This window comes from Triturus cristatus, chromosome 6 (assembly GCF_964204655.1).
Source record: "Triturus cristatus chromosome 6, aTriCri1.1, whole genome shotgun sequence".
In the NCBI taxonomy this organism is placed as follows: Eukaryota; Metazoa; Chordata; class Amphibia; order Caudata; family Salamandridae; genus Triturus; species Triturus cristatus.
The window spans coordinates 1776688814-1776712601 of NC_140589.1; the positions used below are offsets into that span (position 1 = coordinate 1776688814).

The window sequence follows — 23788 nt, forward strand, 5'->3', positions numbered from 1 at the left end:
CTCTCTTTTTCAGCGTACGCCCAAAACTGCTTTTCAATCAAGTTTTATATATTTACCAAAATCAACTTGTGGGTGGAGCTAAGGCAATTCTCAGTAGTGCTTCTTGAAGCTCATTTTGTATTGATCTCATAAGGTTAGGCACCTGGAGCTATATTACACAGAATGCCCCGGAGGCACAATGGGCGCTTGCATCCGTTCTTTGAGCCCCTGGGGCACTTTGGTATTACAGAAGGGGCCGCAGACGCGTGTACGACCCCTTCTGTAATGCGGATAACGCTGGTGCTATTGTAGTGCCAGTCCCATCAAGAGAGGGCGTTCCCTCATTTGCATTGGGGCGTGGCCCCATGCAGTTGAAGGAATTATTTTGCTTCTGCAGCCACGCTGTATTACCGATGTGGGCACAGAGACAAACAGGCCCTTAGGAGGTGCATTGAAAGTGTGCCATAAAAAGATGGCACACTTTCAGTGCGCCCCTGAGGGAGCCTTCTTGAGGTATGGAAGGGGGTCCTATGGGGTCTCCAGTCAGCCCTCCACCGGTGGGTGCAGTTACTTACTACACCCGTCTGCAAGGGGATCTCTAATCCCTTTTGATAGTGCAGGTGGGTTGCCGCCTGCAGAGAGAAACATAGGGCAGCTTATTAACAGCTACTCCATATTGCTTTTGAATGCACTTCCCTGGGGCCAGCGCAAGTTCACTGCTGCCCTGAGGGCAGCGCCTTCTTCATAATAGAGCACACTTTCCCTGTTTGCGCCAGGCACACCATGCAAACAGAGAAAGTGCACCCTTTCAGTAACACAGGCCCAGTGGTGCTGTCAAGCTAGATCTACAAACCTCTTGAAGACTAGACTGGTGTAGATGAGCTGAATACATTTTGAAGCATGGGTCAACAAACCTATCAGTTTAAGTGTTCTAGAGCCCCAGCAGAAGTGGAATCCATGGTACCTGCATTAGCATATCCCAGGGCTTGCAGCTGCACCAGAGAACTGGAACAGATTGCTTCGCTGAGCTTGGTGACATCATCATAATGTGCCTAGGTGCAGCACTTACTGCTCCTCCCAAGAGCAGCGACAGAATATATGCATTTGGATATCCGCTTCACGTGGTGGAGATGCAAGACTGTCATATGAGTGACCAGGTGAGCATCTCGTACATATTCTCATCACACATCTCCCTTAGAACCGTAACCCAGGCTCCATCCTCCTCAATCCCACCACTTATTTCTCCCTCGCGCAATCCAAGCTGCTGCAGGAGACCGCACCATTGAAAAGCAGCTCTAGGTTGAGGTCTGGGCTGGTTGGTCCTCTGTCCCAGAGCAAGATGCCCTCTCCTCCTGAAGGGCAAGGCAGGGGCAAAGTGGGCTCTGGCCCAGGTCCCCCTCCTTTCAAGGGTCCCCCTCCTTTCACGGGGCCCCCAGTTTACTGATGGATTGTCCCAGCTACTAATCGTTTTAACCACACTATATTAATCCCTTTCTAGAAACTCTTCCCTCCTACATCCCTCCCTTTACTTATCCCAAGCCTCATCTTGCCACTAGAATCTCACAAATAACACTTTCTAGACCCTTCCCCCTTCAGCCCTCCGTTATCCTATTCAATCCAACTAAGAGACTCGCATGTCCACCAATCAAATTAACTCATAATTCCCTGTACCAATCCACCACTAATGCTTTTTGGATTCCGAAGTAGCGTGGTACTCACCAAAAAGCGCTTCAGCGCCTCGTCAGGGGTAGTAAGCGCTATATAAAATACAATTACAATGTATTACATGCTTTATTCAAGATTAATTTTAGTGACACAGCCAGCACAGCTCATCCCTCCTTACCTCAGTCCAGGCTGAAGTTGTACTCATGGACTGGCAGTCATTACCCTGGTTGGGCAAGTGCACTCCATTTCTGGGTTGTGCGCATGCCCAGCACAAACCCATGTGCCTTTTCAGTCTGCAGGCTACTGCCGGGAAACTGCTTTTGCTGGTGCGATCTCGTGAAGCGCCCATCGCCCCCTCACCAGAGCAAAGGAGCTGCAGGCAGAGCGCAGGCAGGAGCTGCAGGCAGAGTGCAGGCAGGAGCTGCAGGCAGAGTGCAGGCAGGAGCTGCAGGCAGAGTGCAGGCAGGAGCTGCATGCAGAGCACAAGCAGGAGCTGCATGCAGAGCGCAAGCAGGAGCTGCAGGCAGAGCGCAGCAGGGGCTGCATGCAGAGCGCAGGCAGGAGCTGCAGGCAGAGCGCAGGCAGGAGCTGCAGGCAGAGTGCCAGAAAATATTCCTTGTGCAGGTGCAAGCGCCCAGAAAATGGTGACTGCAGGGGAAGCGCTGGCAGCTTTCTGCTGATCTGCTCAGCTGTGCTCTACCGACGCGATGGTGAGAAATGCTTAATAAAGTGGTGCATAAATGTTAATGCATAATTATTAGTTAATTGCGCACATGTCTCTTCCTCAAAATGTGCATAAAATGAAATCGTGGGACTAACCGAACGTTCTACCTGGTGTTGTGAAGTAAGGAGCTCACCCCTCTGTCGCTCCACCTGCCTGTCTGCTATTGTTCTCTGGGTCTCTCGCTGTCTTCTGTCTGTCCGGATCACTCAATGTGTGCATTAGGTTGAGTTATGGACCAATAATGTGAGCTAATTGCATGACTGCGACGTTGCCTGGAATTTCTGGCATGTTGAATGATCAGCGAGGCAACATTCACACACCCCCAACCACCTCCCCCTCACCCCCTAGTCATCGAAAAGGTTCTTTCCCACAGCTGGAGATTGAAGTTGTCTGATTAGGTTTTACGTTTGTTTATGGCTTTTGAGATAATATTTACCAAATCGAATGAAAATGTTAAATAAATATGTAAATTTGCTTATAAAAAGTTTACTTTTGATATTTTGTTCAGCTAAAAAGGTTATTAAAAAATTAAATTAAATTTGACACTGCGCCGTCCGGTGTATCAGACACTACTCGGTGGCGGAATGCTGCTAATTCCACACTTCAAAAGTTAACAATCCTGGGGATCCCGTTAATGCTGAAGGGGCAGAATTAAAGGTGGTTTTAGGTTAAAGTCTAAAAGATTCCTGAGTGTTGAGAAATGAATGAGGGAATTGGAAGTTCTTGCCCATTCCCTCCTCCCCAAGTGTCCCCCATGTTTCTGGCTGCTTGAAGTAGCTGAAATCTCCGGTGGAAAAGTGTCCATGTGGTAATTGATTATGCTACCTCCCCTACCTAGAATTCATTCTGGGATTGCTGATGTGGTAAGTAATTATGTTACCTGCCCCATCTAAAATTCTGGGATTGCTGATGCTGTTAGTAACTATTTTACTTGCCTCACCTAGAATTCTGGGTTTGCTGATGTGGTAAGTAACTATTTTACTTGCCTCACCTGGGATTGTTGATGTGGTAAGTATTTTACCTGCCCCACCTAGAATTCTGGGATTGCTGACGTGGTAAATATTTTACCTGCCCCACCTAGAATTCTGGGATTGCTGATGTGGTAAGTAACTATTTTACTTGCCCCACCTAGAATTCTGGGATTGCTGATGTGGTAAGTAACTATTTTACCTGCCCCACCTAGAATTCTGGGATTGCTGATGTGGTAAGCAACTATTTTACCTGCCCCACCCAGAATGCTGGGATTGCTGATGTAGTAAGTAACTATTTTCATGGGTGTCCGCAGGGGGGTCAAGGAGGGGCGCTTGCCCCCCCCCTGGAGTGCTCCTCCTTGCCCCCCCTGCGGCCACCCATGCTTTTACGGACGCCTTTTGTCCGTAATTACGGGCCCTGCAGGGAGCAGAGCTGTTCCCTGCCAGAGGCCTCAACTCCCTGATGGGGCACCTCGCACTCCTCCTCGCAGCCCCTCCCGCCCATTGTCATTCTGTCTGTGGCTGATTTTCACAAACAGAATGACAATGGCCAGTTAGAGCTGTGCCCCAGAAGCATGAGTGGTTAGGTCTGGACACGAAGACCTCCTTTTAACACTCTGTAGCTTGAGAGCAAGGGGTCTTCTGAATGAAGTTCTGCATTATTCTCCCAAGTCAAAAATTGAGGTTGCAGCATAGCCCGGGTTTCAGATCCCACCAAAACGTACACAGACTCGTGTCAATAACATATCTATCTGCCAGTATGCACCCTATCATGTCTGGCAGGACATCCCGACCCTGTGTTTCACTGCCTCATATCCCCCTGTACCCCACTCCCCGCGCTCAGGGCCGGCTCTATGGCGATGCGACCGGTGCCACCGCACCGGGTGCTGGCTTCGTGTAGGGGGCGCTAATATGATGATTTTAAAAGCACCTGCTTCTTTCCTGGACTCCTAGAAATTTTCAGCCACCAATAAAATGTCTAAATGACTGCAGTGATTAATGCACTTCTTAGAGAGGAAGAGATCGAAGTTTTGTGTAATGGAAGTTTCTACTCATCCTAAGGTAGCGCAGAGGGTTACTATGCTTGCTGCAAAGAACGTGCAGCTCACAAAGTGCGTATAATGTAATGTAAATAGGTCAGTGGGTCACACTTTTGTCAGACAGACCATATTGTTGATAACTCTTTATGAGTTAAAATCCTAATGTGGAACAGTGAGCAAGTAACTTATCAAAGATGCATGCAAACTGGGCTAGAGCGTTATGATTACCCCCCAGCTTTTCATTATCCTAATGTGGCAAAATGGGTTAATTTGGGTAGAAATCAATTCTTATTAATAAACAGAACCCCCCCATCCATGGTGCTAGGTTTTAAATTCTAGGTTTCTGATTCTCCTGACAAAGCACTCTTTAACTATCCTGCCTACCTGTACGGATGACCTGTGACTCCTACACCTTCTTGTCCTCTCTCTAACATTTCCTATGCACTGATTTACACACTTATGATTGATTGTCTCTATGTAATCTGTGTAATGTAAAGTGTTCTGACACCTTACACTGATAGGAGCGGCGCTATAAAATGAATTAAATGCACCTGAGACTGAATGGCTTGAGGGGCGCTGTGAAAGGATGGTTATGATGAACCTGTAGTGGAGGTGGTCATTGGGGGTGCCAAAAAGCATTGTTGCACTGGGCGCCACGAGCGCTTAAGCCGGCCCTGCCCACGTTCACTGCCTTATATCCCTCTGTACCCCACACCTCGCGCTAACTGCCACAACATATCCCTCTGTACCCCGCACCTTGTGCGCACTGCCACAACATATCCCTCTGTACCCCGCACCTTGTGCGCACTGCCACAACATATCCCTCTGTACCCCGCACCTTGCGCTAACTGCCACAACATATCCCTCTGTACCCCACACCTTGCGCTAACTGCCACAACATATCCCTCTGTACCCCGCACCTTGTGCGCACTGCCACAACATATCCCTCTGTACCCCGCACCTTGTGCGCACTGCCACAACATATCCCTCTGTACTCCGCACATCACGCTCACTGCCACATATGCCTCTGTATCCCACTCCTCACACTCCCTGCCTGATCGCTCCTTTTACCCTGCCATTCATCTTCTACGTGTTCTCTCCCCTTCCACTCGTTCTACCTCTGTTCACCACCTTACTTCTTTTAGTTCCTTACTTCTTTCTCAATATCTCTACTTCTTTTCCTCTTCAGTAACATCTGTGGGACATCTCTGCACTTCCTTTATATCAACGCACCCCTCTACCTCACCTGTCTACCTCAGTCTTTATTATTCCCTCTTCCTCAGCTGTCTCTACCTGTCTATGACACACCTCTCCCTCTCTCTACCTGGCCTCCTCACGTTCTACAACTGCGTTATTCTCCCCTCTCCAGCTTTGATTTACCTGTCTCTGCTCCTGAATCTTTTTCTTCTACACCTCACTTCTTTGTCTACCCTTCACCCCTCGCTACCCTTCTGTTTGCTTTACTACGGTCTTTACCCGACCCACCTTTCAGTGCCTCTTCCCATTTCGCCTCACTCCCTCACAGCGCTCTCCTAGCATGCATCTGTTTCTCCCCTCACCACCATGCCTGCCTCTACCCCGCCTTACCTTTCTAACCAGCCTAACTTTCTACCTTCCTGTTATTCCTGGTAGTGAACCTTTCATTTCACCCCTCCGGTTGTATTACCTACGCATTCAAATTGAGTAGGTCATTGCTGTGCTCCCAACCCGACATCGAGACCCAGTCCCCTAGCCTCTCAACATGCCCAGATATAACAACAAGCATTGGCATAGCCAATTGGTCTCGCCTTTGGGACCTGCTGCAGAACTAAATACTTATACTGCCGGCATCATACTTACCCAGCGCCAAGACGCCTCGGCAAAAGTGAGCTATATAAGTTCTTCAGTCAGTGAGTCAGTCATAAGGTCCCAAAGGCGAGACCTATTGGCTATGCCAATGCTTGTTTTTCTCAGGTTGGCCTGAACATTACCCGATCCTGATTGTCTGCCATTTTAGCCCCGCCCCTATTGATTAACATTAGCCACGCCCCTTCATTTGCCAGGTTCGCCCCCCCCTGGAAAAATTTCTGCGGATGCCCATGACTATTTTACCTGCCCCACCTAGAATGCTGGGATTGCTGATGTAGTAAGTAACTATTTTACTTGCCTCACCTAGAATTCGGGGATTGTTGATGTGGTAAGTAACTATTTTACTTGCCTCACCTAGAATTCTGGGATTGTTGATGTAGCAAGTAATTATGTTACCTGCCCCATCTAGAATTCTGGGGGGCTCCAGTGCTGGAAATGGAATTATGATACTCACTGTGCCAGAGTACCCGTTTTTTCATGAGATCTGCTGGTACTCTCGCATTAAAAGGTTTGTACCACTGCTGAGAAGTGCAGGTACTCTACAATTTTAAATAGAGACAAGTTGGAACTAGCGAAGCTGCTGAAGCTTGACATGCCTTACTCTCTCTCCCTTACTGCCTATAGCAAATACTCCTTTACTCAAGCACACAAAGGTAAGAGTTATAAATAAACTTTTGCATACCTTGGGGCTGACAATGCTCGGTGATCTCTTTGAAGGGGGTTCTTTACTAACTTTACGGCACTTCCTAAATAGGAGTGGCAATATGCCCTGGGTAACCCTGAGCTAATACAGATTATGATCAGCGGGCAAAGCAGCGTTTGCTATTTTTCCAAGTCCGCCCCCTAAAATGTCTTTGCTGTCTGCCTGTATTCCAAGGGCTGACATTGCTCACGCCATATCCTTCCTTTATTCATGTACTCTAGCCCAGCGGTGCTTAACCGTGTGACTTCTATGGACCCCTCCATCATTAGTGGAATTTGGGACCCCACTAAGTCATTATTGGAAGCCAAGAACATGATCTAAACAATTTCTATGATTTGAACCTCAAAACCGTACATAGAATTACAAACACAACTATACAATATGTTTGAGTATCAAAGTATTTTGTCTAATTCAGAATAAAAAAATAGAACATGTTCTGCAATTTCACTTTTGCTTCTTCAATTGTATATACTTTATTAATTTTATTTAATTTTGCGAAACCGACGCAAGCCCCCTGAGTAGGCCTGTCAGACCACCAGCGGCCCTCGGACCACAGGTTAAGAACCACTACCCTAGATTCCATCTCGAGGCTAAGCGGAGATGGGAAGATTCCTTGGGGTATAACACTCTGATAAGTGTTGGGTGTATTGCTGTGTTCAAGTGAAAGAATAGATGTCCAACTTTTAACATAAGGTGATACATTTTCAATATTTGCATCACTATTATTACACCCCTGAACGAATGGCTAACTTTCTCTCTGGAGGCCAATCAGGGTATAAAAGATATGGCTCATTGATTGCAACATTTTTGCACGTCTTGGACCTGCCCGCTAGTGTCAATGTTTTGCTGAAGCTTTGAAGTACTCCGAACTGCATGTGTATGTATAACACACATTTGGAGATACATATCTCCCAATGGCAGTTGCCACTGGATAGTTAGGACCACGTTTCCACAGGAATAGTATTCTTTGTTTTCCTAATAACTTTGGCACCGTTTGATGAATCTCCACAAAACTTTCCAAAAGAAAGTTTTTCCACCTGAGTTCCATCTTGGAAAGTTTCGGGGTGTTCCATCAAGTGGGGCCCAAGCGAAAAGGGGAGGGGGGGGTCCCAAAACATGGTTTTACAATTCATTTTTCTTTATGACTTTTAGACACAGCTACAGCCCAAATGCCTAAACAGATTTACACCAAATGTGGCAGAAAGCTAGATCATGGTAGCAAAAGAGTGCTTTTATGATTTAGTGTAAATCTTTTCAGTAGTTTTTGAGCAATTAAAAACACAAAAATGTTGTATATTTCACAATACAGTGGATCTGTGGCACCAAAAGATATCATTCTCATGGTGAGATCTGACCGGCTGCCTCCACATCAACGAGGATGTGGCGGAAGCCATTATAGAACTCGGTACTCAGTCCTGAGTCCTATGATAAAGGTTAAAAACAAAAAAATAAGGGGGCAGGGTAGGGATACCCTGACCCCTTGGCCTGGTGCTGGGGTCTATTCCTTTTGGTGAGGGGGGATTAATGTTTCTCTTCACAGAACCTGTGAGAGTCCCTGGGGACCCCACTCCACAGTGATGTGTAAAATAAGTGGAGATCCTGGGGACCCCATCCCCAGTGTCCGACCTGACCTTTAAAAGGAGGGGGGCCACGCAGTCTCCTTTCTTTACTTTGTTGAGACCCTGTGGACCATATCGCCTGGGGCCAATTAAATTACTGTGTCCTGGCCTGTACTGAGCCCACCCCGGGACACAGCAGTTTCCATGATGCTGTCCCTGTGGCTCACCCCCCAAAGGCAGCCAACTCCACACTACATACGGCCGTGCAAGGCAGGGAGGTTGGACACAGGACCAGACCCTGGGGACCCCCTCCCCTAGGGCCTTTCTTTTTCACCGGGACCTCTGGAGGCTTGAGTAGGGGAGGTCACACAGCCCCTCCCCTTTATGAATAGAACCCTGGGTGGAATCTGTCCCCAAGCATCCAGAGGCCCCGGGGTGCACCCCCGAACGCCCTGTGCAGTGTGGGGTTAGCCACAGCACCTGGCCACAGGCCATGCCTTGTGGACAACCCCCCAAAGTGCACGGCAACAGGCCCTCTGCAGTGTGGGGTTGGCTGCCTTTACAGGGGTTGGCCACAGCTCCTGGCCACAGGCCAGGCCTAGTGGCCAACCCCCCCCCGTGCACAGCTTAAGACCATGCGCAGCGTAGGGTTGGCTGCATGTGGGGGGTTGAGTGCAGGCCCTGCAGCCAACCCCCAGCCTAGCATGGCTAAGAGGCCTGTGCGGCGGGGAGTTTGATTTACATAAAGATTACTTTACATTTAAAGAAACACCTTGAAATTCACTGAAAAAAACAAAGGTTAAAGTAACGGTATAGTTAAATGAATTTGTTAATGACAACATTAACATATTTAACTAAAAAATACCAGAAATTCACTAGTTTTAGCCAGCAGAGCCAACTATATCTTACACCCCCACCATGAACTACTTATGACTTCACTCACATATTACATCATACATGGCATGTTCTATGCCATCATTAATACCACCATTGATGACATCACCGATGACATCCTCCCATGAGTGTGCTAGTTTGTTTTATAGTTTACACAGTGGCAGGTAACTATCATAATACTTTTCGACTTAATTTTGCACAGTCTAGTTCCAGATAAGGGGTGTAAATGTTTACAAAACGCATGTGCTTGTAATGCATTATAGGTGCGTAGATGTATTGAACACGTTATAAATGTTTGCATTGAAGAGTAACCTTGTGTGCAGGTAACGGTTGACAACTTGTGTCCGGTATGGTCCACACAAGGTTCAGGGTCTGCAGAAAAAGTGCGCAACAGGGCAAAGATTCTACATACAACATACTAAGTATAGTAAGCAGCCTTGAGCTATTAGAAAGAATTTTCTCAGCATACCAATTTCTACTTTACATAGAGGACTGTGTGCACCAGGTATTAAGCTATGATCATGTGCTAGGTTTGCTTCAGAAGATTGGCTATCTGTAAAGTTTTCACCACAGTGTGAAGGTTGCGAGTGGTAGAATCTGTCGCACCTTCAGACGTTGATTATTTTAAACGAATAGTGTCTTTTTTGCCAAGTGGTGCATAGAGCGTACACAGTTCTTAGTAGACACTTTGTAATTCTCTGTTGAGTATTTCACATGAGAGTTCTACTGTCTGCAAACAGTGTGCTACAGGTAAAATCTCGCCATAGAATAAACACTGTTTACAGTAACCCTGGACGTAATTTGAGTAGTAGCGCTACGCGTAGCTACACGTAGCTACGGATGCATGTCCGCACTGTGCAATCATTGCAAACCGCATCTTGCACAGAGCAAGCGGTCGTTTTCTGCCGCTCGAGTAGATTTGTACTCGAGCGGCAGCTTTCTCAATGCGGACTGGTAGTTTCTCATCGCGAGCTTACGCGACCACTCGCAATGAGAAACCTAAACCTCCCTACGTTGAGAATCTCGCCGGGAGGTTTATTTTCCACACTCGCGGTCGGCAACTTGATGTTGCTGATCGCAAACAAGAAAACAGTCTTGCCGGGATGTTATTTTGCTCGCTCAAGGTCGGCAACTTGACGTTGAGGACCGCGAGCAAGTAAAAAATGCCCGCTACGTGTTTTTGCACTGTGTTACGTGCAATTCACGTAGCGCATAGATGCGCAAACTACGCGAGCGTAGCGTAGTCCTGCGCCCAGGGTTAGTTTACAGTACCCAATTTCTCAATGAAGGTTTGGTGACTGTCAGAGGTTTGATACAGATAAAAGCTGTCTGCGTTAGGGCATTTGTTTAGGAAAAAACATTTAGTATTTTTAAGAACTTGGCTTGTATACAGATTGTATAACAACATAAGCAACTATGAGTCTCGCCTGTATGAAAACCTTGACACAATCGTAAGGGAAATGCTAATGCTGTGAATTCATGTGTACATGTGTGCGTGTACGCATGGGTGTAAAATTCCCATCATCCACCCAAAGTGGTTTGCTTCATCATCTGGGAATTAGGGACTCATTTAGAGAACCATCTTCTACTTGACAAGTTGTAGATATTGGTCTCTTATATGTCCCAACTTGGTGAAAGATAGTTTTGTTTGATGATGATTGGGTGTGATGGTCGCAGTGCTGGTGTGAGGTGATGGTGTATAAGTGCTGGTTAAAATATGTCTAGCAAGGCACTAAAAAGACTTTATTTGGTAGCTACCTTGTTGACACTCTCTAAAAACAGTGCTCTAACAGTTTCAAAATATAATAACTGTGTTGAAAAACGGTCTACATGTTTCTGCTAACGGATGTAAATCATCCTAGCTTTCGTCAGGACCTAGAAGCTACTGCGAAAAACTGTGCAAATTAATGAGGTGATTTATACAACCTGGACCCTAATGGGGAGCCAAGAAAACTCCGTGGACGGTAGTTTGCATTCACTGACCTGCATAAATGGAGAAAGAGAAAAAAGAAAACAACATAGCAAAACAACCCTTCACATAGTGTAATTATCAAGGTTGACAAATAGCATCCAGCACAATGTCCGATATACCAAATACTCTTAGATGTATTCAGACTGTAATAAGTCTGTGAACTTAAATCGAAATTAGACGACTCAAAGGCACTTACCCTATATGTGATGGGTGTGCGCCTCACCTCACCTGGCTACTGCTCAGGTTTTAGGAGGCCCCGCTCTGTAGAGAAAATCAGAGGGTTCGACAGTTTTAAAACCTAGTGGTAGGTTTAAATTTAAACGCTATTGCCCAGCCGCGTAATGTCAAGATGCGCCTAGTCTCACTGAAAATCACCCGACTGCCACAACGTTGGTCTCTAAAAAATGCTAGATCTTGGTGATGTTCGTAAAGACTTCGATTTAGCCCTCAGTAGGGGGCCAAATAGTTTCACGAGTCTAATGTGTGTCACGTAGCATCAAATCGTAGGAAAATGCCGGCTCACCTGTCCGTCGGTACCTCTTGTCAGTACTGAGCTCGTAGGGGAGGCAACCTGCGAGGTGTCCGAGCACGGCAAAAATAGAGAAATGCCGATCATCGTTGTCACGGCAACCAAGGGGAAACGAGGCTGTCGTTCGGACGCTGATGAAACGTCATCGCGTTCCGTTTGTGAGCCTGGGAAATGTAGTATTAGAACCGATGGTTCTGACGGGTTACAGTAGTTCGAATCATCACTCACCCTCTCGTATAGGATCGGAGTGAATGGATGTTTGTTTAATTTAAGTGGATAGTGTTTTGCGTAAAGGCAAAGCAACAGGTACATATTAAGCCCGTTTGTCATTCTCAACCGGAGTAACTATTCAAAACCCCGAAACACCTGATAACATGGTGTTGGTAGCTTGTGATAGGCAAGAAGAAACTAGAAGAAACAAATCGCGTTACAGTAGTTCGAATCATCACTCACCATCTCGTATAGGATCGGAGTGAATGGATGTTTGTTTAATTTAAGTAGATAGTGTTTTGCGTAAAGGCAAAGCAACAGGTACATATTAAGCCCGTTTCTCATTCTCAACCAGAGTAACTATTCAAAACCCCGAAACACCTGATAACATGGTGTTGATAGCTTATAATAGGCAAGAAGACACTAAAGGAAACAAATCGCCATCAATCTTAGCGTGACCACTCCTGGGCGGAGCGAAAAATGCCTATAGTGTTTTGAGCATCCCTGTATCTCAGTACAGTTCACCTGAAGGCTACTAAGGGGTGTCTGCTCTTAGAGTGAGGCCCAAGGGATATCATCATTCAGCCCGTTGCAATCACTCCGGAGTCTAAAGACCCATTTCTGTTCCTTGTGGAAAAGAAAGTTAGTGATGTCTGTTATGTGTAGTGGGATGAATGGTTGTTCAAGTACTAACCACCTTATGTCTTCTGGTTTGTGATTTAGTGTAAGGAAATGGTTAGTCATTCTAGTTGCTTGTTTTTTACGTCTAATAGTACTCTTGTGTTCACTTATTCTCACTTTAATTTTTCGGGTGGTCATCCCTACATATTTCAGTGAGCAAGGACATGTAATCAGATAGATGACTTTCTCTGAATTACAGTTAGTATGTTTGTTGAGAATCCAAGGTTTTGAGGTACCAATGTCAACCGATTTAGTGGGTTCAGTTTGGGGACAGACTGAGCAGGAACCACAAGGGTAGTGGCCTTGAACAGGTGGAAGGTTCCAGAGTGTTGGAGTGGCAGGATTCCTCTTTGCTTTTGGTCGTGTGTGTACCAAATTGTCCCTAAGGTTCGTTCCTCTCTTGAACGAGAAGAGTGGAGGAGGGATTCGTTCATTGTTCAGATTGAGAATCCGCCAATGCTTGCGGACCACTTTTTGCACGTCATTTGACAGTGTGCTAAAGGTGTTTACAAATGTCAGTCTCTTGAGTGGTGGTTTCGGTATAGCTGGCGCGATGAGAGCGTCCCTATTCTTGTTCGCTGCTCTTTTCTTGGCTTGTCTAACCAAGTGTCTGGGGTATTTCTTGACTTGCAATTGCTGTGACAGATCGGCTGCATGTTTATCAAAAGTCTCTTTCGTGGAACAGTTTCTGCGTATACGCAGGAACTGACCGATAGGCAGGTTATTCCTTAGGGACTTAGGATGGTGGCTTTGGAAATTCAACAAAGAATTCTTCGCTTGGGGTTTCTTGTATAGTTCACTCCCCAAAGTCCCTTGTGAGGGGTAAATGACAATATCTAAGAAAGGCAATCTGCATTCGTCGTGTGTCACAGTAAATCTCAAAAAGTTGTTTTGGGTGTTTAACCAAGCATGGAAATCGAGTAAGGTAGCAACACTGCCACGCCAAACCACCAAAATATCATCGATATACCTCTTCCATGTGACAATTTTGTCACGGAAGGGATTGGTATTGGTCAACACATTGTTCTGTTCAAATAGATGAACGTAGAGATTCGCCAGGCTGGGAGCAAAAATGCTCCCCATCGATGTGCCTGAGGTTTGGAGGTAGATGGTCTCCTCATATCTGAAGAAATTTTCTTTCATTGCCAGCCTGGCACATTCCATGATGAAATTAATTGGGGTAATTGTGACCAGATCTTTGGTGTCAAGTAGACCCCTGATAGCCTCTAATGTTTCATCCTGGGGAATGCAGGTATACAGTGACTCGACATCGAAACTAACCAGTAGGTCTGTTTCGATGTCAAAGGTAGTCTCAGGTAACAGTCTGAGGACATCTTTAGTGTCCTGAAGGAATGTTGGCATTTCCTTGACCAAAGGCCGGAGGAAAAAGTCTACAAAAGTGGACAAGGGTTCTAAGAGAGACCCGATCCCTGAGATAATGGGACGTCCTGGTGGTGGTCTAGTGGCTTTATGTATCTTGGGGAGAACATAAAAGTAGGGCATAACAGGATGCTTCGTGATTAAGAAATCAGACTCTTGTTGAGTGATCCAGCCTGATTCTTTGGCTTCATAAACCATGTCATTAATCTCCTTTGATAATCTCGTGGTTGGATCCTCGGGCAAGACCCGGTAGGATTTTGTGTCGTTTAGTTGTCTAAGACATTCCATCCGATAGATGGCTGAGTCCAGAATGACAATGGCTCCCCCTTTGTCAGCAGGCTTGATGGTAATAGTGTCGTCATTAGATAGTGTTGTCATGGCTTGTTTCTCCACAAGAGGAAGGTTACAGTAGCCACTTCTACTTCTAGAGCAAAGAGAGGAGACATCATTGGTCACAGCTTGTTCAAAGACCTTGACATTATCCGGCACTAGATGTGCTGGTGGTGAGAAATTTGAAGGTGGTCTGAGACCTGTGTTGGTTTCTGCTGATAGGTCATCTTGGTCTATCCTGTCGCCTCCCTTTTCTTTATTCTTGAAAAAGAAATGTAGACGTACTTTGCGAAAGAATTTGCCCATTTCACACCTCAATTGGAAGGGGTCACCTATGGAAGTTGGAACAAAACCTAAGCCTTTATTTAGGACCTCTAGTTCAGTTGAAGAAAGTTGACGCTGGCTTAGATTCACCACTAGTTTATCACGTTCACATGTGTATCCCATATGTTCTAAGTGTTCTGTGGTGGCTGGTCTGTTTGCCAGTGTACCTGTTGTGTTGATCCTCCTCTTCTCCTGCCTCTGCTGCGTCCACGGCCTTGCCCTAAAAAAGGTTGCTGTCCAAAATGGGTAGGTGGTGGTGGCTGGCAAGGAAAGGGTGGCATGGGAGGAGCATATGGTGAGGGTTGAAAACCCCACGGTGTGGGGGGCCACCAGGGTCTAGGTTGGTCATAGTAGTTTTGTGTACCTCGTCTCCTGTTGGCCCGTGAGCGCTGATAGTTTTGTCTTTGCGACGGTAACCCTGTGGTGGAACCCTCTGAATCTGATGAGGGGGTATCTGTCCCTGATGAAGAATAGTTTGAGCCAGGGGGGCGTGGCCAAGCCGCGGGCTGAGATGGCCGCGCGGTGTTGAAGCTCCGTGGCCGACTCAGCACCAAACCTGTTTTTCCCGACCTCCTGATGCGGGCAAAGGCTGCCCGGACCCGGCGCTGACTCCCCTGCTCTCCTGCAGCGACCCGGAGTGGCGATCGAGCCCCGATTGCGCCCGGAGCGAGCGACCGAAGAACGCCGGTGCTGAGCGGACCCGATGCCCAAGATGGCGGCCTGACTCGGCGGCCGGAGAGGTTGGTGCGGCGGCGGCGGCCGACGGCGATGCGGGTGGCCGGGGGGTACTGGGGGGGGGGGATTTGAGAGCTGGGGCACGGTCTGGTGTGGGCCCGCTTCGCCCCCTTCACCGCCGCTGGCCTGCAGCGGATCGGGCGTTGGGCCGTTGCTCGGCGCCGCGGCCGCTTCCTCCCTCGCTGGCCCCTCTCGGGTTCCCCGCGCTGTTGCGGACTGGGGGCCTGGGGGGGAGACGACGCGGCTGACTGGCGGTGGGGGTGGGCTGGAGGGGACCTGCGCGGACCCAGCGCCCGGGCCGCCTCTGCCCCCCTTCCCTGGGACCTGGCTCGACCGCTCCTGGGGCTCGCGGCCTGCGCCGTCCGGGCCCCCTCTCCCCGGCCCTGGGTCGCCTGGCTGCGTCTGCTGTCGCCCTGATTGATCCGTGTCTCGGACCCCCGGAGAGGCGCCCCCTGGTCTTTGGCGCGAGGAGGACGCCTTGTAGCGGTGCGGCCTATGCTGGTGCCCGGGCCTGGTGGGCCACGTGGTCGGAGCCTGCGGGGTCCGCTGCATCGCCCGCGCTGCGGGCCGAAGAGGTGGCGGAGTCGTTTCTCCTTCTGAGTCATCGTCCCAGTGCATCGCAGCCGCCTGTTGGCACCCCACCCGCGACTGGAAGTCTGTCCTGGTGGGGGCATGGGACGAAAGGACCCCAAACAAAAGACTTTGCCCTTTGAAATGCTCCACGATCAACCGTCGGACCAACGCCCAGACATGTCGGACCCTGCTGGAGGCCAGTCCGCTGGCCCGGCGGCTGCTGTTCCACCCCCGGAATGGCTTCAGGAGATGCGTGCTGGATTCAGGGCCCTCGATGGGCGCTTTGATGCACTGAACAAAACGTTAGAAACGATGGGGGCGAAGGTCCAGGCCCACGATAAGCGTTTGGGGGAAGCTGAGACTCGAATATCTGCGGTGGAAGATAGCGCAGCGCAGGACACTAAACGCCTAGACCGGCTGGAGCGCATACTAAAGGAAGTGGCAATCAAGAACGAGGACTTGGAATCGCGCAGTCGGCGCAATAACGTCCGAATCACTGGGGTTCCTGAATCCACGGCTACCGGCAGGCTGGATGTTTTTGTTGAGCAACTATTGTCGGACATTTTTGGGAGAGACTCCTTCACACCAGGCTTTGTGGTTGAGAGGGCGCACCGCTCACTTGGGCCGCGACCTAACCCGGGGCTCCCTCCTCGCCCTCTGATCGCCCGGATCATGAACTTCCGAGACCGGGATACGGCCCTGAGGCTGGCCAGGGAGAAGGGCGAGATCACCTGGCAGGGCTCGAGTCTCTCGTTCTATCCTGATTTCACCGCCATGGTACAGGAGGCTAGGCGAAAATATGTTGGGGCGAAGGCTGCGCTCCGCAACTTGGGCCTTAAGTATGGTATGCTGTATCCGGCCCGGCTGAGGGTTGACATCGATGGCCGGCCGCGGATATTTGACAATCCTACTGCGGTGCAGGAGTTCTGCCGAACATATGAACCACGCAGGGGCCCTTCGGGGGGCGATGAGGATGGACACACCCCACCGCGCAGTGGTTCTGCGCTTAGCCAAGACCTGTTCTCCGGCTCTGGGCCTGGTTGAGTCGGTGCCCGCGACGCAGCTTTGACTTTTTTTTCTGTCTGTTTGCAATGGGAACGTTTGAGACACTATGCTATGTCCCTGTTTTTTCTTGTGGTGCTGGGTCGGCGGCGGGTCGTTGCCATTCCCCTCTGGTTGACACCGCCGGGAGCATTTTTGGCTTACAATGCCTATTTTTTGTTTAATTGTATATCATTGGTATTGCTATTTGAAACTTCGCTTTTCTTCCACAGGTTGGGGTTTGCCTCACGTTTGCGTGATGTGGCTGGGTGGGGGGTGGGGGGATGGGGTGGGTAGTTTGGATATTCTTGACATGGCTGGTCAGATTGTAACTTTGCGGATACACGGAGACGCTTCTGCTTTCCTGCTCTCATTGTTAGGGGTATGGCAGCAACGGTACACATAGGCTTACATGAAGCCCCCCTTGGTCTTTCACTCATGTCTTGGAACGTCAGAGGCCTGAACAATCAACGGAAATGTAAGCAGGTACTACACTATCTGAATCGACACAAGGTCGACATTGCCTTCCTGCAAGAAACGCATTTACACACATCTGTTCCCGCTCGCTTTGCAGCTTCCTGGGGCGCCCACAGATACTTCTCCAATTTTAGCAACTACGCCCGAGGCACCGCGGTGCTGATTCACAAGAGAGTCCCGTTTCACTGCCAGCTGTTCCGGGGGGATCCTGAGGGTCGCTTCTGCATAGTACAAGGGGTGTTGATGGGTCATGCGATGGTCCTGGTGTGTGTGTATGCCCCTAACACTGATTCCCCGGAATTTTTTCATGCGCTGACTGCCCAGCTTGCGACGCTTGAACCAGCGGGCCTCATTCTTGGCGGCGACTTTAACTTATTGCTAGATACTGCCTTGGATAGCACATCTGGGGCTGCTCCTTCCAAGCCCAGGGCGCGGCGAGCTCTTTTGGACCTTTGTCAACAGTTCTCCCTAGTAGATATTTGGCGCAGGCGCAACCCAAACACCACTGACTACACACATTTCTCGGGGCAACACAACACCTGGACCAGACTTGACTATTGGCTGCTGTCCCCGGGCCTGTCCCCATGGTTTAGTGGGCTCCTTACTCTCCATAGAACGTACTCAGACCACTCCCCTGTCTTGCTCCGCTTGGATGTCCCGCGCCCCGAGGGTTTTGAGCGGCAGTGGCGATTCCCTGGGAGAGCACTGCTGGATGACTTATTTGTCCACGAGATTTCCGAAGCGATAGAGAACTACTTCACGATTAATACAGGATCTGTAGACTCACAGGCTGCGCTCTGGGAGGGGTTTAAGGCCTACATCAGGGGGGTTTGCATAGCCAAGCACTCTGGGGTTTTGAAGGCGCTGCGCGCAACCATTAAGCAACTGGAGGCACAGCTAGAGTTGATTGATGCCGATGCGCAGCGTGGGCGGGATGGGGACGTGGCCGCTACGCGGCTTCGCCTCCTGACTGACTTCCGGGAGGCTGCGGACAGGGAGATTCTGTATCTTGGGAAATACCAGACGGCGCGTAGATATGGTGAGGGAGACAGGCCGGGACGCACACTGGCTCAGGCTTTGAGGCCTCCGTATGGTAAGTCCTTGATAGTCGAGGTGAGGGGCGTAGATGGCTCGCTCCGCACAACTCCCACAGCGATCAGAGACGAATTCCTGTCCTACTTCTCCGACCTGTACAAGACCAAGTTGGGGGAATCCCCAGCCTCTCGTGCTGCCTACTTGTTGGAAATCGCACTTGTGTTCCTCGATAAGGGCATGCAGGAGTTCATGGCGGAGCCTATAACTGTTGCGGAGGTGCGCGGGGCGATTAAGGTGCTTCGAGGGTCCACAGCCCCCGGCCTCGATGGCTTCTCCGGGGATTTTTATAAGGCTTTCTCTGATCAGCTGGCGCCACAACTGATAGAGGTGTATGCGGAGGCTCTGGAGCGCGGCTCCCTTCCGGCTACCCTCAGCGAGGCGGTGATAGTCCTCCTTCCAAAGCCAAACAAGGACCCGACGTTGTGTAGTTCCTATCGGCCCCTCTCCCTTTTAAACTTTGACTACAAGATCCTGGCAAAGATAGTGGCCAACAGGCTCTCTCAATTGATGGAATTTATCATTTCGCCCGTCCAGTCGGGCTTTGTCCCGCGCCGCTCTACGTCTTTAAATCTGCGAACGCTTTTCACGGTCCTACATAGAATTAACCCTGCCACGCCTGCGGCGGCGGTCCTCCTGGATACCGAGAAAGCCTTCGACACTCTAGAATGGCCTTTCTTTCTCTCCGTCATGCAACGTATGGGCATGCCGGAGAACTTCCTTGCCACTACGAGGCTTTTGTATAGCCGCCCCACGGCCCGATTGCGTATCAATGGCACACTGTCCTGTCCCTTCTCTTTAACGCGTGGCACGCGGCAGGGCTGTCCACTCTCACCACTACTGTTCATTTTGGCCATGGACCCCTTGATCCGCCATTTCCAGGAGCGCCATCTCCACAGAGGTCTCCAGTTCCGGACGGGTCCCTTGCTCGCGTCCCTCTACGCAGATGACACCATACTGTATGTAAGAGAACCGCAGGTCAACCTCGCCCCCCTGATACGGGAGATCCTTCGTTTCGGCGCACACTCCGGGCTAGGCATCAACTGGCATAAGTCCGTAATCTTCCCATTAACCAGCAGCACCTCCCCATGGCAGTGCGAGTACCCGTTGGAGTGGTGCTCTGACTCGGTTCGGTACCTGGGCGTACAGATCCATCTTAACACTGACGAACTTATCCGCCTCAACTATGGCCGCGCTTTGGACAGGCTGGAGACACAGGTGGAGGGATGGTTGAGACTCCCACTGTCTATGTCGGCCAGAATTGCAATCATAAAAATGATAGTTCTCCCTAGATTTTTATACCTCTTCAATAATATCCCCGTCCCCATCACCCGGGCCTTCTTCACCACGCTGCGATCCCAGCTGATCAGGCTGGTGTGGGGCGGGAAGCACCCCCGGATCGGTTGGAGGACCCTCACGCTCCCTCCTGATAGGGGCGGCCTCGGGGTACCGGATCTGTATTTGTACTATCTGGTTGCGCAATGTGCGCATGCCTATGCCTGGTACCACCCTGACGCTCGTATTCCGTTCCTGCGTCCCGAGGCGGATTTCGTTCTCCCGGGCCGTTTAGCGGCTGTGTTACCAAAGGGGGTTCCCCGGGACCCAGTTGATATTCAAACGGTGTCCACCACAAGCTGGGCGTGGCACCGTCTTACTCGCTATCTAGCCCAGCCTCTCCTCTACTCCTCTTCTCTTCCACTTCCTAACCCCGGATTGCTGTCTGGCACGGGGGAGGCGCTGGTTCAGCGTACTTTGACTAAGTTTCACCTTACTAAGATCGGGGACCTCTACCCTGGGGGCCACATATTTTCGGTCTCGGAGGAGGAGCGCTTTGGGGAGGCCACGTTCATGGACAAATTTGTCCTGCGTCGGCTTTATTGTGCGGCTCGTTCAGACATTGCGGGATTCCCTCTCGAGCCAGCATCCTTTGAGCCTCTAACTCTCCTCATTGACAAGGACTCGGGTGCCCATATGGTATCTAAGCTTTACAAGGCATGCGCGGCGCTGGTTCCATGCGAGGATGGCCGACTGCGAGCGGCCTGGGAGGCAGATTTGGGTAGGCCGATCACAGATGAACAATGGACCGCTTGTTGCAAAGTCACTAACGCGATCTCGCTCAATAGTCGACATAAGCTCCTCCATTATAAATTTCTTCGCCGCTGCTACATGACCCCAGCTAGGCTCCATGCCATTGACCCTGCGCGCCCGCACACATGTTGGAAATGCGCTGCACCACACGCTGACTTTGCACACCTGTCCTGGACGTGCCCCAGACTGCAATTATACTGGACACAGATACACGAGATCCTTGGCGCTATGTTAGAGCTCACGCTGGTTCCCACTCCTGAGGTTGCGTTATTGGGCTATACAGTGAACTTCCCCAAGAACGTCCGCAGGCTAGCCTCCCTGGGCCTACTACTCGCCAAGCGTGAGGTGGCAAAACATTGGGGCGGTAGAACGGCCCCCACAGCCGGGACATGGCTCACGTCTATGGCTTATTGCAGCACAAACAGCGAGATATACGCCAGTCTCCTCCCTGCAGTTGCGCGTCCCAAGGATATCTGGGGCCCCTACAAGACCTATATCGCTAACCTCCCGAGCTCTTCCCCACCGCGAACCAGTTCCGGAATAGTGCCTACGGGAGTGGGGTAGCTCTGGTAGTCCTCCCTGTTGGGAATTGGGTGAATATGCGCTCTCGGGGCGGGCTGCACTGGGGGAGCTGAGCCGACAATGTGGGTACCCGCTGCACATGGTTGGGGAGTCCTGACTGCGTCATGTCCCTTTGGTGGACACGGGCGGATGAGACGAGTTGGCTCTGGAGGGGGGGTCTTTCTATGGTCTGCTGCCATGAAGTTGTACTACTGTTTGTATATGAGGGGGGAGTGTACTGCTGTATCTCCGCACTTGTTCCTAAAGATCTGCACAGCCGATATGCTTGCATTGTTATGTTTTTCAAAACTCAATAAAAAAAAGAATAGTTTGAGCCATATCTCTTGCCCTTTTTGTTATATTCTGGAGGGATGTAGGTGTCGCTAGTGTATGGGTAGACTTTTTCGAAGGAGAACCGAGCGAGATCTTTTTTAAATTTCTCTATCTTCGTCAATAAGATAGTGTCTTTGTGCTCTTTGTTGGCTTTGTTGGTATCTTCAAGATTTCTTTTGAATAAAGCACTAGTGATGGTGGCTTTAATTTGGCCCTCTAAAGTTTGTATTTCTATCAGGATAAGGTCGGCTGCCTTTTTGGCTGTAGCGATGATTAAGATCAGCCAGTCGCGGGTACAGCGCCACGCGATAAGCGACCAGTCCTTGAGGAAAGTTTTGTCTGTCAAAAAAAGTCGTGGTGTATTAGTGACTATCAGGCCCATGGGAGCACTGTTGTTTCTTAAATATTCTGTCATTATAGCGCCATGTATGAATGTGCGCGAGTGAGACTTTTTCAGAGTGAGTAAGGTTTGCCATTCGTCTATAGTGTTGTTCGAGACCGATGGCAGACTGTCTATGATGCTGGGGTTGGTACTCAAGATCGACTGTAGCATATTGTCATCAAATGACAATCCAGTGAGTTCGGCCATCTTTAAACAGAGGGCGGCGTGGGCAGCGAAGTGAAAGTACTCGTAATGCGCTTAGCTGCGTGAGTACAAGGAGAGGACCCGCAGCCGAGGCTGCTCCAAAAACTATAATAAAGATATCTCAGAGATGAGTGGGGGTCCAAGGGATAAAGTTTAAAGACTCAAATAGTTGTAATCCCCAGATCCACGAACTATAACAACATAAGCAACTATGAGTCTCGCCTGTATGAAAACCTTGACACAATCGTAAGGGAAATGCTAATGCTGTGAATTCATGTGTACATGTGTGCGTGTACGCATGGGTGTAAAATTCCCATCATCCACCCAAAGTGGTTTGCTTCATCATCTGGGAATTAGGGACTCATTTAGAGAACCATCTTCTACTTGACAAGTTGTAGATATTGGTCTCTTATATGTCCCAACTTGGTGAAAGATAGTTTTGTTTGATGATGATTGGGTGTGATGGTCGCAGTGCTGGTGTGAGGTGATGGTGTATAAGTGCTGGTTAAAATATGTCTAGCAAGGCACTAAAAAGACTTTATTTGGTAGCCCCTTGGTTGCCGTGACAACGATGATCGGCATTTCTCTATTTTTGCCGTGCTCGGACACCTCGCAGGTTGCCTCCCCTACGAGCTCAGTACTGACAAGAGGTACCGACGGACAGGTGAGCCGGCATTTTCCTACGATTTGATGCTACGTGACACACATTAGACTCGTGAAACTATTTGGCCCCCTACTGAGGGCTAAATAGAAGTCTTTACGAACATCACCAAGATCTAGCATTTTTTAGAGACCAACGTTGTGGCAGTCGGGTGATTTTCAGTGAGACTAGGCGCATCTTGACATTACGCGGCTGGGCAATAGCGTTTAAATTTCAACCTACCACTAGGTTTTAAAACTGTCGAACCCTCTGATTTTCTCTACAGAGCGGGGCCTCCTAAAACCTGAGCAGTAGCCAGGTGAGGTGAGGCGCACACCCATCACATATAGGGTAAGTGCCTTTGAGTCGTCTAATTTCGATTTAAGTTCACAGACTTATTACAGTCTGAATACATCTAAGAGTATTTGGTTTATCGGACATTGTGCTGGATGCTATTTGTCAACCTTGATAATTACACTATGTGAAGGGTTGTTTTGCTATGTTGTTTTCTTTTTTCTCTTTCTCCATTTATGCAGGTCAGTGAATGCAAACTACCGTCCACGGAGTTTTCTTGGCTCCCCATTAGGGTCCAGGTTGTATAAATCACCTCATTAATTTGCACAGTTTTTCGCAGTAGCTTCTAGGTCCTGACGAAAGCTAGGATGATTTACATCCGTTAGCAGAAACATGTAGACCGTTTTTCAACACAGTTATTATATTTTGAAACTGTTAGAGCACTGTTTTTAGAGTTTGTCAACAAGGTAGCTACCAAATAAAGTCTTTTTAGTGCCTTGCTAGACATATTTTAACCAGCACTTATACACCATCACCTCACACCAGCACTGCGACCATC

At 49.3% G+C, this 23788-nt stretch overlaps 1 protein-coding gene across 6 annotated transcripts in view; it reads right to left on the reverse strand.

Moving 5' to 3' along the window:
• The window catches only part of LOC146821982 (uncharacterized), a 441926-nt gene that overhangs the window by 395214 nt on the left and 22924 nt on the right, over window positions 1-23788 (reverse strand). The window contains exon 1 of one of the 6 annotated variants that reach the window (XM_085613074.1): window positions 2464-2567. The exons of 4 other annotated variants lie outside the window; for them this stretch is intronic. The gene's annotated coding sequence lies outside the window, so the exon portion shown is untranslated. Of the gene's footprint in view, window positions 1-2463; window positions 2568-23788 lie in introns of those variants that run through there. One more of the 6 variants, XM_085613072.1, reaches the window with a different exon arrangement.